This window comes from Thamnophis sirtalis, unplaced genomic scaffold (assembly GCF_051295495.1).
Source record: "Thamnophis sirtalis isolate CommonGarterSnake01/CBP01778 unplaced genomic scaffold, rThaSir2_p1.2 scaffold_8, whole genome shotgun sequence".
In the NCBI taxonomy this organism is placed as follows: Eukaryota; Metazoa; Chordata; class Lepidosauria; order Squamata; family Natricidae; genus Thamnophis; species Thamnophis sirtalis.
The window spans coordinates 30,935,564-30,953,959 of NW_028261388.1; positions in this window are offsets into that span (position 1 = coordinate 30,935,564).

Below are 18,396 nucleotides of genomic sequence, written 5' to 3' on the forward strand. Positions count from 1 at the left end.
TGAATCTTCCGTGCCGAGATCGTTTGCCTTAAAAAAAAAAAGATGAAGCGAATTGACCTTCAAGTCCGGAGCCAAAAAACCCATCCTTTCAAATGTACCTTGCGCCTCAGGCTTTCCTCCCATTCTTGTCCTCCCCCTTTGCGAAGGTGGAGCTGTTCTGCTTGCCTGCCTGCCTGCCTTCCCTGCAACGTCATCCCTGCAGCTTTCTGTCCTGGGAATGCCCTTCCCTGGGTCAACTTGCTACTGCTGCTGCTTGGAGCTACTGTCACCTCTGCTTGCTGCAGAGAGGTCTTTTTCCCCCAGCAGCTATGGAAGTGAAGCCTGGCTGTATATACAATGGGCAGGGAGTTAATGCAAGTCCAGTTCTGGGCTATGGATACAAGGCAGGTTCTTGAAGGTCTGTCTTTCACTGTAGAACCAAAGGGCTGAGTTGGGAGGAGAACAACCATCAAATCAGGAGGGGGAGCTTGGTGGGAGGGAAACATCATTATGGTATCACCTTGGTGAAGGACAACAGATGTGGCTGATCAGAGAAAAAGATGTTGCTAAAGACTAGCAGAATAACATGCTTTCTTTGTGCAAATCTTCTCCTTTTTTTGTATTTGCCATTTGCCCTTTTCACACAGACCCCAGCAGAATGCCTGAAACTGAGCAAAGGATACGGTGCTAGTTTACAGCGGGCACACTTCTTACAACTGTTTTTCTAGCTGGAATTCTTTGGCCATAGCTTGTGTGCTCCTAGTAACATTCTGCTTTACTGACACACAGAGAGGAGAGCAGAACAATGCACATTCTAAGCTATGCCAGCATAACCTTTCACTGTGTTTGTATTGGAACACCTGCTAACATTTCAAGGCAAAGGACTTGAAAGTGTGGAGAAAATATGGCAATCTGACATAACTGCAAGAAGTTAGGGAAAGTGAATGAAACCATAGAAATTATAGAGTGACGGGGAAGGAAAGAGTCATACTCAGAAGCTGGATTGGCAGGCTGTAAATTGAGAACAAGTTTAGGAGGAAGAATTTAGAAGGAACTGGTATTTCTTCCTTATTTGACCTTGGACAATGTCATAGGCCTCTGCATCAAGATATTTATAGTGGTTTATAGAATGACAATGAAAAAAATGTTCATATTTACTAATTCTAGTAAAAGCATACCCTTTACTTGCTTTTCCCACTGCAAACAAACAAGAATTCTTTATTTCTGTGCTCTTTAGATTTTATCCAGTCACCTTGGATCACAATTTCCATTTTATTGCAAGGAAGATAGTCCTGCTAAGTAACTGATGGACTTGTCAGGAGCAGAAATTGTAATCATCATTCTTCATGTGCTTTCATGACCAACTTCAAAGAGGAGCATGTATTTCCCTCTGTTTAGACTGAAAACAACGCACGTAGCTACTAAGATTCATGAGGGATATTTTTTTGAATTAGCCAATTCAGAACATTGGTGGAAAAAAAAAACCTGGTCAGGGAGGGTAAAATAACATTTGCCTCACATCACAGTGAACTTTTTTGTCCCAAGCAGCCTGCCAGTTTTTGAGCAGAACTGAAAGCAATGAACAAATGTAGCACTATTTCTGCTCGCTTGTTAGACTCATATGATAAGTTGCTGGAACAAACCCCATGAGCTTTTCAGAATGTTGTCATCCTTCATGAAGCATCTTGTGAAACCATATATAAGCAACCCACTTGTACTGCTAGCCTGCCAACTCGTTAATTTTATTACGGGACTCGGAGTGTGGATTCTCTGTTTGTATTTCTGGCTTTCAAACAGTGATTCTGGTGATCGGAAATGAAACTGAACATTAGCGAACAGGTTCACACAACCGGCTATGTTGGTTAATTTGTGTTTGTGCGGGAATGATGAGTTTAGCCAGTAGTGTCATGTGCTGTGTAAACCAGCCAATTTGAGTAATTCATAAATAATGGTTCAATTATGAAAAGGGAAGCACGGTGTTTCTGTGGTGGTTTTTATCCTTTCTCTGTAGTCAGTCAGTCTTCATGGCATGGGAGCAGGACTAGTGTACAATTTGGGGATGATCTACTCACAGCTCCTACTCAGAGAGAAAGTGACAGCTATTCCATGAAAGGCCTTTGCAGAAATTCCTCTGCCAATTCCATCCATTAACTGGACTGGAAGTCCTTAGTACAGTCATGCAGGCTTTGATCAGTGCATATTTGCACTATTGCAATGCAGACTACATAGAGTTGCACTTAAAGACTATTCAGAAGATGCAGCTTGTCCAGAATATGTCATCACAGGCAATTATGGGCATACCTATGTAATGCCATTGCTTCATGAGGTACCATGGTTATCTATTATATAAAAATGGCTCTGTGTGTGTGTGAGAGAGAGAGAGAGAGTGTGTGTTTTCCAGTGTAACTCTAGAACTCCTTGAGCAATTTCAATCAAACTTAGCACACATATTATTTACTCTCTGGAGACAAATACTGTGGAGGCATGACACCCCTATGCCAGTGGTGGGATTTAGCCAGTTCGCACCTATTCGCTAGACCAGTTGTTAACTTTCTAAGCAGTTCGGAGAACTGGTTGTTGAAAGAAATCATTGCATGTTAACTATTTTAATTCCTCAAGGTGCTCAGGCACCCTGCCTGATTTGTAACTCTGGGTTACAGGTGTTTCTAATCTAATGTATGGTATTTGGGGCAGCTTTTTGCAAGCAAAGAAGCTTTTGGTATTTTTGTACAGGTAATCCTTGACTTACAACAGTTCATTTAGTGACCATTCAAAGTTACAATGGCACTGAGGTAAGTGACTTATGACCATTTTTCACACTTACATCCGTTGCAGCATCCCCACGGTCACGAGAGGCCAGGCAAGGAGAAGTGCTCCTCAACGTGAATGATGTTGAGTTGGCCATGCCCACCCCAGTCACATGACCACTCAGCCATGCCTACCCAGCTGATCATTAGGACAGATAAACGGTTGTTAAATTATTTGAATCCCACCTCTGCCTAATGCCCTTTGGGATGTGTGTTCTGTTAAGATGCAGCCTGTTGTGCCTTTCAATGACTTTTACTGTACTGTACTAAAATGGTTTCTACTGTATATCACAGTGAAGTTGCCATGGTAACATCTTCACAGTACTCCACAAAGGGGAAAATCCAACATTAGAAATTATGTTTGGTCCAGACATTTCCCCCTATAAATAAATACCTGGACAACCCAAGCTATCAGCTAGTCACTTATAAAAAGGACTTATATAAAATCCTTCCTGACATAGGGCCTGGTTATTTGAAGGACACACTGTCACTCTTCAGTAGTTTCTGCCCATCTTACACAATTGGCTGGAGCTGACATGCCTTATGTTCCATCAGTTAGAGAATGGATCCAAATTGGATCCAAAAAGTTGACTTTTTCTTTTGTTGCAGCACTTGCTCTAGAAATGATCCCCTCCCGCGAGATCTATATGGTGCTGACCATGATCTTATGTAAATGACCCCTTAAAACCTGGCTCTTCAGGCCTGGACTAGAGCTGGTGGTGAAAGTCTTGTGGTATGTTTGATTAGGTAGTGCTGGCATTCTTGTATAGTATTCAGAATCAAGATTGAGTTGGCTGCCTTAAAAATTAAATAAATAGAGACATTGTGATATTTATATCATAAACAAAACTAAAAATACAGTATGCTTTTCTAGTATTCATGCACTGCACATGACAGCTAAGCATAATGAAATCTAATTGTAAAGTATAATGTAGTTTCAAAACAAAATACCATGGCAGTAATAAGCATATCCCCATAGCAGAGCATAAAAAACATATGCATACAGTAAATCAAATGCTTGGAAAAATAAGTTTGATCCCATATGCTATCAAAAAGGATACCCAATTTAACTTGGAGTTAAGGATTTATAATTTAAGTATGTGGCCCATGAAAAGTCCTTTCTTTTCTTCTGACTTGTATGGTAAAATAGCATATATAGTCATGTGAAAAAGTAAATACACCTTCTTTGAGTTCTATGGTTTTACATATCAGGACATAGCAAAATCATCTGGTCCTTAGCAGTTCTTAAAGTAGGTAAATACAACCATATATTAACAACACCAGATGACATATTATACCCCATCATCAATTATTTTACAAAAAGAAAGCCAAAATGGGGAAGCCATGTGTGAAAAACTAAGTACACCCCATGATTCAATAGCTTATAGAACCACCTTTAGCAGCACTAACCTGAAGTAAACATTTTCTGTGTGACATTCTCAGTCACTGACTTCATTGTGAAGGAATTTGGTCCACAAGGACCAGAGGGCAGGACAAGAAACAATGGTTGGAAACTAATCAAAGAGAGAAGCAACCTGGAATTAAGGAGAAACTTCCTAACAGTGAGGACAATTAACCAGTGGAACAGCTTCTCTCCAGAAATAATGGGCGCTCACTAGATGTTTTAAAGAAGACTCCAGACAGTCACTTATCTAAATTGATATAGGTTCTCCTAGTTGAGCAGGAGGCTGGACTAGAAGACCTCCAAGGTCCCTTCCAGATTATTCTATTCTTTACAACATTACTTCGGTTCATTTATGGTTATGCACAGCTCTCTTGAACTCCCGCCACAGCATTTCAGTTGGGTTGAAGTCTGAACTTTGACTGGGCTATTGCAATATCTTGATAGCAATAGCAATAGCACTTAGACTTATATACTGCTTCATAGTGCTTTTACAGCCCTCTCTAAGCGGTTTACAGAGTCAGCATATTGCCCCCAACAATCTGGGTCCTCATTTCCCCCACCTTGGAAGAATGGAAGGCTGAGTCAACCTTGAGTCAGTGAGATTTGAACTCCCAAATTGCAGCTAGCAGTCAGGTGACGTAGCCTGAGTACTACACTCTAACCACTGCACTACCTCAGCTTGATTCTTTTCTTATTCAGCCATTCTGTTGTATATTTGCTGGTGTGCTTGGGATCATTGTCCTATTGCATGACCCAATGTTGGCTAAGCTTTAGCTGTCAGACAGATGTCTTCACATTGACTCTAGAATACTTTGGTATACAGAGGAGTTCATGGTTGATTCAATGAATGCAAGGTGCCCAGGTCCTTTGACTGCAGAACAAGCCCAAATTATCACCCTTCCATCACCGTGTCTAACCGTTGGTATGAGATGTTTGTGCTGCTGATATGTTCTGTTTGGTTTTTATTAAATGTGGCACAGTGCATTATGGCCAAACATCACCACTTTGGTCTTGTCTGTCCAAAGAAGAGTGTTCCAAAATTCATGTGATTTGTTCAGATGCAACTTTGCAAATCTAAGCCATGCTGCCACGTTCTTTTTAGAGAGAAGAGACTTTTTCCTGACAATCTTAAAAACAAAACCTCCATAGTGTTCTGTCTTTTTCTAATTGTACTATCATAAATGTTTAACGTTTAACATGATGAGGACTGTAGAATCTGAGATTGTTTGCATTTTTTTCTGAGCATTGTACAGTCTGACCTTGGGAGGCATTTGCTAGGACATTCACTCCTGGAAAAATTAGAACTGTCTTGAATGATTCCACTTGTAAATAATTTTCCTCACTGTAGAATGATAGACTTTAAATTGTTTGGAAATGGCATTATAACCCTTCCCAGGTTGATGGCCAGCAACAATTGCTTCTCTAAGATCATTGCTGAATGAAGGCTTTGGCATTGTGTTAACACCTCAATGTTGGAGACAGGCAAACTTTGGCTTTTATAGAGGTGGTCACACTTGTTGATGATCAATTGATCAAGGTCACTTGATTACCAGCATCTGGATGCTACGTAGCCTCTTCATGCCTATGAAAGCAGTAAGGGCATACTTAGTTTTTCACACATGCCTTCTCCATTTTTCTTTCTGTAAAATAAATGATGACATGGTGTAATATGTGTTGTTCATCTGAGGTTGTATTTACTTATTTTTAAGAATTGCTAAGGACCAGTTAATTTGTACTATGTCCTGATACATAAAACCATAGAACTCAAAGAGGGTGTACTTACTTTTTCACATGACTGTATGTCCTCAGGTACAGCAATGTTTGCTGCATTAAAATTAATCCTGCTAGCTAATATTTCTTGTTGACAATTGATAACTGGACAGTTTCTTTAAAAGAGAAAAAGCAAACTTTGATGTAATAAGTTTTTCAACTAAAGAACAATAAAAAAATGGAAATTGAAACATGCCCTGCTAATCCTTCGTCTATACTGAACAAAAGCTACAGCAAGTAGAACTCCATGCTATAATAGGAGTTTTTCTTCTTTGTATGCCCTTAAAATCTACTCTAGGGAGCTTGGGAATCCCCTACAAAGTAGCTTTATGAATATATGGGTAGCTGTTAAAGATCTGTATTTCTGGACTTTGGAAGACCCAAACATTTTTCTTTCTACATTTTCCTGTGGCTGATTAGAAGGGACGCTAGCATATATCATCAAGAGACTAAGTGGCTTGGGTTGCCTTCCAGATGTTACATAAGTAGATCAATTTGCCTGGTCCTGTAAAAAGACACATTGTATTCTTATTAAGTTGCATCAAACAACTGGTTACAATATTTGGGTGAGCAGGCAAAAGAATTGCAGTTTTGAACTCACACTGAAAACAATAAAGCTTTTTTATATGTATATATAAAGAAAAGACATTATCGACAATCCTGAAGTGAAAAAGAGTTACAAGTATAAATTCTAAATTAAAAGGTATCCTTAGCATCATGTGTAAAAGTCAGTTAAACTAGGTTGTTCTGGCTTACTGGAAATCTGTGTGGGGGAAGGGGGAAAGAAATGTGGTAGGTAAAGTGGATCCCCAATCCTTCTCCAGTTTCCTGCCCCTTTCCTGTGATCTGTCACTTCACAGAGTCTGAGACCAGAATGATCTTTAATGTGGTTCTGACCAAAGGAAGACCAGTAGTGGGTGAAAAAAGTTCCCAATCTCTTCTTCACTCATTCTGTCTCTATAGTTGGAATTCCACTCATTGTTTGGCAACTATAATATTACAATTTGGTAAGAATTCTTACATTTAAAGAAAGACTCACTGGTTGGTTTTTCTCATTCAAGATGGAAACAGCATGAAAGTAGCTAATTGGAAAGAAGGGTAGTGCTGGACCTTATTTTTACAGAGACAAGATGATAATACATCAGAATAGAGTAATAAAATTAGTAGTATAGTGGGGTATTGTTGATAGTATGCACATTCCTAAGGATAGTTATTTTCCACTTCAGCCCAAGAAAAAAAAAAATGTCCCTGGAGATGAAGTATTGAGAACCTGCAATGGAATAATACAGCCGTATTCCACTTCCCAGTTTTACTTCTCCTATTTCAAAGACCATCAGAATATTTATTTACTTAACTTTTCCATCCATGAGGAATATACAAATTCATCTACCAATAACACCTTTTTTTTAAATCATCCTCACAAGGTATTATAACTGAAAGAAAAGATAATTCCACTGTTCAAAAACCTGAAATCTTTTCATATTAGAAGAAATCATTTATTTGTCCTCTGGTCTCCAGAGAACAGGACTCTGTCTAATAGGCCATAAGCTCTAGTGAATATAACAACACAAACGTTGGAAGAAATTTGATAATGATGGTACCATTATCTAATGGTACAGTGGGATCTCTTTTAGTTGAGGTCCAAGCAAAAGTTTGGTGAGTCATTTCTTGGGAATGTTCCAGCACTGTACAGAACAGGAAATAGAATTAGCACAAGATCATCTTCAACTGGTTTTCTGGTTCTACGACTCTCTTCCACACACCTCCAAATGTGCATTGAAGCCACATTTCCAATATCTCATCTGCATTGTCATCAGACAGGTTGAAATATACTTTCAATCACTTTAATTTCTAACAAAGTTAAAAGGCCGAGAACAGGCAGGGGACACAAGAGAATCAATTTTATTTCCAATTGGCAATTAGAAGAGAGTTCAAATATGGTAATGAAACAATGTTTCTTTCCCGAAAGGTTGCAACTTTGGGAGTGCCCCCATTCCATACATATTACCTTAAAGTCTCACTAAAATTAAGTTGGGCCCCTGATAATTTCATAGACATATTTACATAGGGGTTGTTTTGGCAACAATATATAAATACTTTATTATTACCTTCTGGAATATATATTTTTTAATTCCCCAGTCTAACCTGCAGTTCTGCTGGTATTTCCTGGTGGTCTCCCATCTGATGATAAAACAAGCCTGGTCCTATTTAGCTTCTGAAGCCAAAAAAGATCAGCATGCTATTGCCACACAAAATACAACCACCACCAATAGGAGCAGCAGCACTGAAAGAAAGAAAAAATCGCAAGCACTTTCCTCTAATTTCCAGTGCATGTTGTGTGCATTTTAAAAACCATTTAAAGAAGACTAAAGTATACGCAGGGGACATGGTGGCTCAGTGGCTAAGACGCTGAGCTTGTCAATCAGAAAGGTTGGCAGTTTGCAGTTCAAAACTCTAGCACCGTGTAACGGAAGGAGCTCCTACTTGTCCCAGCTTCTGCCAAGCTAGCAGTTCGAAAGCATGTAAAAATAAAAGTAGAAAAATAGGAACCACCTTTGGTGGACAGGTAACAGCTTTCCATGCACCTTTGGCATTTAGTCATGCTGCTCACATGACCACAGAGACTTCTTCAGACAGCACTGGCTCTTTGGCTTTAAAATGGAGATGAACACCGCCCCCTAGGGTCAGGAACGACTAGTACGTATGTGTGAGGGAAACCTTTACCTCAAAGAAGGTATTATACAGAGAAAGGGAGAGCATCCTGTTGTGATGATTCTGTTCCTGCTTTTCTGTTAAAAAGCTTTTACATGCCCTGATACTGAAGACATCATTTCTGTAACTAGGCATTTTTCACATTAGTTCCAAACCTGGTTACTGGTTGCTATGTTGATGTTCTGTACTTGGAATGGAGGATATGCAGGAAGAGAACAATGCTTTTCCCAGGTCCAGAGGGTTATGAAAGATTTTAATGACATTATTGTAGATAATGTTTTTAAATAGGAAAAATCAAACTACCCTAACCTTTTTTTCTTTTTTGAGAGATTATAAAATTGATTAGGAATTCACTACAAGGAATCATATTGGTTCACTTGATGAGGTTCTCTGTGTTTCTTCCCTGCATCCAGGAGGTTACGTCTGTGATAAACAGAACAAAGTTAATTGAAAACCCAACAAGCTTCAACATTGCAAAAAGGAACATATAAAAAAGTCCAATTTTGCTTTGGTTACAGATAAACTGGTATTGAAGTCAGAAAAATGTTCATGAGAATACACAGAGACATAGCTGATCCAGGAGCAATGCAGATTGCATATGAAGGATTCAGTGGTGGGTTGCAGGCAGTACGCCCTGGTACGGGCATACCGGAGCCTGCCCAGAGCACCGGATACTGTTCTGGTACAGTGCTCCAGAGGGCCCACCCGCCCGCCTGAGCTCCTTACCTGTCTTTTAAGGCTTCTGCGCACATGCATTGCACATACAGCGGCTGCGCAATGCTCCACAGAGCAGCTGGAACGTCGCGGAGGCTCATGGAAGCGCTAAGATACATGCGCGTGCTGTGCACGTCTATGTGGATGCCGCCAAGTCCGTTCCAACCATACCGGTTGGAACTGGATCTGGAACCCACCACTGGAAGGATTCCTAGTATGCACTAACACCAATTCTACTAGCCGCTATCAATTTTAAGCAAGTACTTGGTTTCCATTAATGGAAGATGGCAACTATGGTACCTATCTAAGAATTTAATAGATGAAGCATAGCCAATGGGCAATCTTGTTGTGAAGGATTATGCAGATACCTTTGAGGAAGAAATAGATGAAATAAGAAGAGAAAAATGCCATCTGTCCCAGGAAAGGGGAAGGAATAAGAAAGAAATTAAAAATAACCCTACCATGATCCTCTTTGATATAAAAAGGAAACTCTGGCAGGGTTTTAAGATTCCATGATTCATTGATTGACTGATTGATTATATGTTACTAAGTTGTCAGGTTTTAAATGGCAGAAGTAAGACAGAATATAAGCTGGACGAGGATGTCAAATGTGAAACAAGTTCCAAAAAAGCAAACAGAGAATGACTTCTGTGCTGCTTTCTAACCCTTAAATAATAGGTATTATCTAAGTCATGTGACGGGGGGGGGAGTGAGTGGCTTAGAATGAAGAAGTTGGCAACAATCTAAACTGTGTTTCACTATTTTTCACAGGGGGGAAGCAGTAGGGATTTTTTTTTCTTTGCTAACCCACCCCCCCAACTCAATCAGGTTCATTTGTTTTACTTGCTCTTTCACTTTTTGCAAGTTACTTTCTGTACATCAAATCTGGTCCTGTTCAGTGTCCAGAGAATTTTACTTCTGACAAGAAGTAAGCCAGAAAAACAGACAGCTAGGCAGGGTCCCAGAGCCTTTGCAAAATTTCTTTTCAGGATTCTACTGAGTGGAAGGATTTAAAAGTAGGTTTATGGGGCAGGTCCCTCATGCAAGGATAATTGCAAAGAGCAACAATCTGAGTAATAGCTTTTCCATTGGAGAAATAAATAGAAAATGCATGGCAACTCTCTCTCTCTCTCATATACATACACATATTCACATGGACACAGAGAAACATGCACTCAGATTAGATCAGGTTTGAGTCGTGCAGTTTTATTTATTTATGAAACCAAAGTACAATGAAATTTAGCATGAATACAGGTAGTCCTTGACTACAGTTTGTTTAGCGACCACATTTAGTTACAAAGGCACTAAAAAAAGTGACTTATGACTGTTTTTCACACTTGCGACCGTTGCAGCAAGCCCATGGTTTCATGGTTTACATTTGAAGGCCTGACTCACATTTATGATGGTTGCAGTGTCCCGGAGTCATATGATCCCCTTTTGCGACCTTCTGACAAGCAAAGACAATGGGGAAACAACTTCACAACCGTGTTATTAATTTAACAACTGCAGTGATTCACTTAACAAACGTGCAAGAAAAGTTGTAAAATGGGACAAAGCTCATTTAACACATTTCTCTCTTAGCAACATAAATTCTGGGCTCGGTTGAGGTCATAAGTCAAGGACTACCTGTAAGTCATACAGCATGATTTGACCCATGTTGGATCTGAATAGGACTAGGCAAATTGCTGTCTTTCAGTTGTTTTTAATTAAAAAACCCCACAATCCTTTACCATGAACTGCAGCTGCTAGGAACTTTGGGAGGGCATCAAATTGCTTTCCCCTGAATTAAAGTAGGGCTATTTAAGTTCAAAGAGGCTTATCTCTGAGTGGCACAACTTAATTTGTTTAACCATGCTTTGTTGACAAAGCCCAAATTGGCTGGGTTGTGCAATATGACAAGACAAAACTAAACTAACCACAATATGGTTGAAACCAATCCATGAACTCAGACAGTTCAGATGTTTAGGTGATTTTCTTTGGCCCTACGATGGAGACTTAACATGGCATGTATGTGGCATAATCTATGGATGGATAGAACAGCTACTTTGCTGAAACTAATTAGATTGAGATTGGTCTGGAATTCTTATTCTTATTGGTCTGGAATTCTTATTCATATTAGCTTGAATTCCATGATAGAAAGACAAGGTATACTAAAGGTATACTGAAACGCATTAAGAAAATGTCAACTTTCTTTTATTGGCAGAGAGATGCGGTGATAGAAAATATTTCACAAGTTGCTGTCTATCCATTTGCAAGTACAATATGAAAAGCTTACAAGCATTGTCAGGGGAAAAAAAAATCCTGGCACTGATTTAAATAACTATCCAAAGAATTGTGGCTTTGTTCTAAGGTCATTTCAGGAGATCAGTCGTTTGAGGCCCTCCCAGTTCCCAGACACTAAAATTTGGTAGTATATACAGTAGGGACAGGGGTAGGTTCCTGCTAGTTCTAACCTCTTCTATAGAAGAGGTTCCAGAAATCTACAGTGCCGTTTAGAACCGATTCCAGCTCCCTCCCCCCACCCGTCCGCACATCATCAAGATGAAGAGTGAGAGGAGGAATTCTGGGAGTTGAAATCCACAAGTCTTAAAGCTGTCAAGTTTCAACACCCCTGGGTTTTTTTTCCTAAACGGTTAGGGGTGCAAGAGTCTTGTAACTCGACAGCTTTAAGACTTGCATGCTTCAGATGCCAGAGTTTCTGAGCCAACATTTTGGTTGCTAAGCAAGAATGTTGTTAAGTAAGTTTCACCACATTTTACAAGTTGGCCACGCCCACCCAGTCACATGACTACCAAGCCACTCCCACTCAAGCACATGGCTGGCATGCCACTCCCACTTGGGCACATGGCTGGCAAGCCATGCGACCGGGTCACATGGCTGGCAAGCCACTCTCACAAAGCAGGCCACACCTACAGAAGAGGTTCTAAAAAAATTTCACTGAGTAGGGGTAAACTTTTCAGAAAGGTCACAATTTTTACAAATTGACAAAGATACTTCTTTCACAAGTGGTGCGGTGCAGAAAGACTGTAGCTTTCCGCTTTAGTTCTTCCCCAAGTGAACAATTACCTTCCATTCCTTTCATGGTATGTGAGTGGGTGAATGAATATGCAATCTAAAAGGGGAAATTTAATGGCTGCAATGAAGATGAAAATGCATAGATTATACCGCACATAATGGTTGAGGAATCCTTTTATTCCCTTTAAGCTAAAGATAAAGGTTCCCATCACACATATATGCTAGCTATTCCTGTCTCTAGGAGGCAGTGCTCATCTCCATTTCAAAGCCGAAGAGCCAGCGCTGTCCGAAGACATCTCCGTAGTCATGTGGCTGGCATGACTAAACACTGAAGGCTCCCAGAACGTGTTACCTTCCCACCAAAGGTGGTTCCTAGTTTTCTACTTGCATTTTAATGTGCTTTTGAACTGCTAGGTTGGCAGAAGCTGGCACAAGTAATGGAAGCTCACTCTGTTACTTTATATATACTGTATTTTTCAGAGTATGACACACCTTTTTCCCTCAAAAAAAGAATGAAAAAATGGATGCATCTTATACACTGAATACAGCATTTTTTGCCTCCCGAAACCCTGCCCCTTCACCAAAATGGCTGTGCATAGCCTTTAGGAGGCTTTCAGAGTGCTCCTGGGGGCTGGGGAGGGCAGAGATGAGCAAAAAATGGGCTGCATTTTGCTAAATTTCCCCCACCCCCAACCTTCAGGACCACTCTATAAGCCTCCTAAATGCTATGCATGCACTTTTTTGGACAAAAAAAAAAAAAAAAAACCAGGTCCATTTTCGTGAAAAACAGGCCATTTTGGGGAGGTCTTCAGAGTGCAAAAACTTTTTTTTAATTTGCCTCTTCAAAATCTTGGTGTGCCTTATACTCTGAAAAATACGGTATATTAAAAAAATCATTGGGAAATGCAACAGGTAAAAATTACAGATGTAGCTGACTAAGAAAAAAGTACTCTGATCCTTGGGAAGGACAAGCAGCTATTAGCCATGCCCTGAATGGAAGAAACAGTGACGTGTAACTTTCCTGTCACAGGGCGTGTAGATGGGGACATGCAACGTAAGCTGTACAGTAATAGACACTGTAAATCAAAGCCGGGTGATATACTAAGAATCACTTCTTTTCACTGAGTACTTGTTCTTTTGGACTGTGAAATACCAGCTAGGATACTTGCAGATCAACTCGAAAATGCTGTCCATTTGCACAACCAATTGAACAAAATATTTTCCCATTTCCCATTAGAGATCACACTTTCCCATGGATCACAGCAATGTTGAGATCAATAAAGAGCCTATCCTCCTAGTCATTTTTTGAGACTTGTGCTAAATCATAATTCTACTTGCTTTATTTCAGCTTAATATATGATGTGAATCTAAGTATGGTGTCTTTTTTTAAAAAAAAAATAGACTACAGTTTAACAGGTTGTGCAAATCCAGGCAGTCATGTGCTTTGTTCAATAAGCTGTGGTTAAACAACTTATGACTTAGTGAGGGGTTCTCAATTTTTTTCAGGCCACTGAACCAGTTATTATCAAGAGGCGAAGTTGTAATTGGCTGTATTGGAGTGAACATTTTCTTTGCAGTAATCTCACAGAATCCCATCAAATTCTTGAAGAACAGTTTGAGAAACTCTGGCTTAATACAAAGTGTGATTCGACTACTGACAATAGGATTGGATTATACACTCAACACATCATTTATTTAAAATGTTCTTCCCCACTACTCTTAATAAATACACTTAAAAGAAGCAAGAAATATAATCAAGTATGCAGTAGCAGAGAAGAAGTTGAGGAACAAAATAGCAGAGAAACAGACATTCAATCACATTAAAGGTCTATCTAGAGCAGGGATGTCAAACTTGCATTGCCACGACGGTGTCACATGATGTATCAGGACTTTTTCCCCCTCTGCTAAACTGGGCGTGGGTGTGGCCAGCTCGTGATGCATCTGGCCCGCAGGCTGCGACTTTGACAGACCTGCTATAGAGGAATTAAACAATAACTCCTGGCAGCACAAGGAAATTTTAAAAGACAGGGATTTCTCAACGAGAAGACTTCTATAATCCTGGGGTTGCGCTAGTCCTGTGATGGCAAACTTATGGCACGCGTGCCACAAGTGGCACGTGGAGCCATATCTGCCAGCACGTGAGCTGTCAGCCCCAGCGTGCATGCGTGTGCCAGCCAGCTGATTTTCAGCCTTCTGGAGGGCTGGAAGAGGCCATTTTCACCCTCCCCAGGCTTCAGGAATGCTTCCGGAGCATGGGGAGGGTGAAAAACAGGCCCAACGGGTCTTCAGGAAGTTCGTTTTCTGGAGGCTGTCTTGGAACCTGGGGAGGGTGAAAACGGCCTCCCCCAGGGCCCCCAGAGGAAATACCAAGCTCAGCTTGGAGGAGAGCAATGCGGCATGTGTGGAGGGGAGCTGGGGGTGTGTGTTGTGTGTGGATGTGCATATGGGGACGCTCTTTGCCTTATAGGTACTGGCACATGTGCCTGCTATTGCACATGCACGCTCACATTTTTGGCACCCAAAAACAAAAAGGTTGCACTAGTCAATTTACAAAGGAGATTAAAATATCCTATTTTCCATAATAGACACCAAATCATCCATGAAGGTCACATGCAAAACAGACTGCTACTAAGGTAGCCTGATTTTGATTTAATATTCATATAATTTGGGAATATAAGACATACAATGTGATGTTGATCTATATACTGACAACTTGAAATTATTGATTTTTGAAGAATTTTGGAATTATCGGTGCTAAAATCAGCACTGTCTGCAGCAAACCTCTATGATGCCAGAATGATGCCATTAATTCAATGACATAAGTCATGCAAAAGCCACTGTTATATATTTGTTTCATAGCATCTGATGCATGTATCACTATCTGTCCCCCAACTTGGATGCATGGAATGTAGTTAAAAAGATTGTTCTGCCACAGTAGAAATAAATTGTTGTTTCACATTTAAACTCTGGGACTGAATTCTTCTTTTCATTCTTTGCCTACAGACATATTTTGCTAGTATAATGAAAAACCTGAATGAAATTGTTTCATTATCCAATTGTTTCACTTGTTATCTACAATTCAATTGCTATTGTGTCCTACTCATCTTCCTGTTATTTTAATATACTGTTTTATATTTTAGAGTAATGTTTTCATCTCTTATTCTATAAATCATTGTAATATACTAACAATAATAATAGCTCTTAGGCCCTTGGTTTAACTGTTAAACTTAACTGTTAAGTTTTTAGCAGTCCCAGACTTGGAATCGAATTGAAGATTAAATCAACCACCTCCACTGCCTATGGTGTTCAAGTGCTCTCCAGTTGTTTTAGGATTGCACCTAAGGTAGTAATAGATACCTTAAGTAAAATCCCAAAACAGTTGGTGCACCACTTGAACACTGATAAAAACATTTGATAAAAAGCACTATCAGTCAATTGCAAAAGGCAGTTTTAACTCAGAACAGCTTATATTCTGTGACAATACCTTTAATGCTACTATCTTTAATACTTTAATGCTACTATCCAAGAACAATATCTTCCTATCCCAAGTTCTTGAGAAGGACTTAATAGGTGGATAAAAATGCCAAATCCAATCTAAACATCTGACTGACTATGCAATAAACCATAATAATAATACTAGTAATATTTTTATTCAAAAGGTTTGTGTTACATCTATGCTGATCTTTAGAGAAATACCGATTCTGACTATGAAAATACTGATTCTGATTATGGAAATTTCATCAAAAACATTTTCTCTGATATTTGTCTATATACTATTCAATGCTGTTTAAGATTGGAATCTGCGAAAAGTACACCATATTTTATTGCCATACAAACTTTATTAAAGTTTTGTTGTTGTGTTATTATTATTACTACTATTACTCTTAATCATCATCACACAATCAGTCAGATATTCAGACAGGGTTTGACATTTTTGTCTACTTATTGAGTCCTTACCAAGTATCTGGTATAGGCAGATCTGGATGCTTGATGATGTTACAGATATGGTTGTAGGATGAAACTGTATCCAGTAAAGCTGCCTTCTGCAATTGACTGATGGTGAATTTGTCAATGCCAATGGTGTTTAAGTGGTGCTCTGGTTATTTGGGATTGCACTCAAGCAGCTGCTTCTTCTCCTTCTCTTTCTCCTTCTCCTTCTCCTTCTCCTTCTCCTTCCTCTTCTTCTTCTTCCTCCTCCTCCTCCTCTTTCTCATTAGTATTAATTTTAGTATTGTATTTTTTAATTAATATTATTTTTGCATGGAGTGCTTTCTATTCAGTTTCATCACTGAAATACAGTTATATCTTTCAGGGTCAAAATATGTAGGATTGATGGTGAAGTGTTTCCTCTGAGTAAGAAATTAATGAAAAAGTAGATTTTAGAGGGTTTTAGGTTAACAATAACTTTGAATATGAACAAAAAAAGCCCTTGAAATGCAAATCCTTGTGATATTTGTGTTTTTTTCTGCCATTCATCTCATGAAAGAAGTTTGGCAAGGCTAATATAGAACTCAATGAGGAGGTCCAAGTCATTAATATAATTAATGCCAAACAGTGTGGTTTCATTGTGTTTTGTTTGGTTTTGTTTTTCTGTCCTGGGAAAGAAGGCTTGTCAAACAATCTTTGAGATGTTTACAGCTGGAATGAGATATTTGCCTAGAACATGATTACTCTGACCTGCAAGAAACCATTGCTAGAAATAAAACTGCAGTCTCAGGGCATCTCTTGAAAATGGCTTTTATGTTGATATAAAGCTTTCTCCCTCTGCTGGCAGCTGGAGGGCGGAATGAAAACTCCGTGGAAGCAAAGGACTGCCCATTGCAGTTGCTTGAAGTTGCATGAAAACCAGGCAGCAGCTTTTCCAAACATTCCCAAGTATGTTGGGACTGCAATTCCCAGATTTCCCCAATACAGGTTGTTGGCTAGGGTTCTAGCCATTGTTGCATTGGAATAACTGGAATATGAATGGGTGAACCTGTCAACTAATTTATTTATTTATTATACATATATGTATATGATCACCTATCTAATACAAACATAGGTAAAGATAAAGGTTCCCTTGCACATATGTGCTAGTTGTCCTAATTCTAGGGGGCAGTGCTCATCTCTGTTTCCAGCCAACACTGTCTGAAGACATCTCCATGGTCATGTGGCTGGCATAATAAATAACAAAGGTGCACAGAACACTGTTCCCTTCCCACCAAAGGGGGTTCCTATTTTTCTACTTGCAGTTTTACATGTTTTCAAACTGCTAGGTTGGCAGAAGCTGGGACAAGTAACGGGAGCTGTTACGTGGTGCTAGGGATTTGAACCACCAACCTTTCTGATCGACAAGTCTTAGCCACTGAGCCACTGTGTCCCAATAATACAAACATAATTGAAAGCATATCCTTCTCCCCATGTGTCAAACAGTGTCATAACTTACCCCCCCCCCCAATCCTTGCCCAATTCTTTGGGGAAGAGCCAAATCTTTACAGCCCTTTGGAAAGCTAAAAAGGTAAGGACTCCAGTAAGAGGCTGTTCCAAAGGGCTGGATGGCCAGCAAGAAGGGATGTCTCCAAAGTCCTATCGGATGGTAAAAATTAGGGGAAGAGAGCTGAAATACACTCACCCTATTGAACCTAGTTAGATGGACAGACAGTCTCCCAACTTCAGTTTTCCTGTTTCTTGTATTTGTGACTTTGTTAATATCCAAGATGGAGATTTTGTGGCAGCTTGTATGATGCACATGTATCAGGTACCATATATTGTACCCCAAATGTTTCTTTGTCATTTTACTTAAGGCAAACATTTTTATATATATTTTCTCCTTTTAGTTCATTTTGGTACTTTGTTTTCATGAACACGTACCATTTTGCATATATTGGCAAATTGCAAATTGGAGAACAACAGTCAATTATTGGTTGATGTTTTTGCTCAAAGTCTTAAATTAGATGAATTTGCATTCTGGGCACTGTGGCATAGTGGGTATAATTTTGGATAAGAACTGAAGGG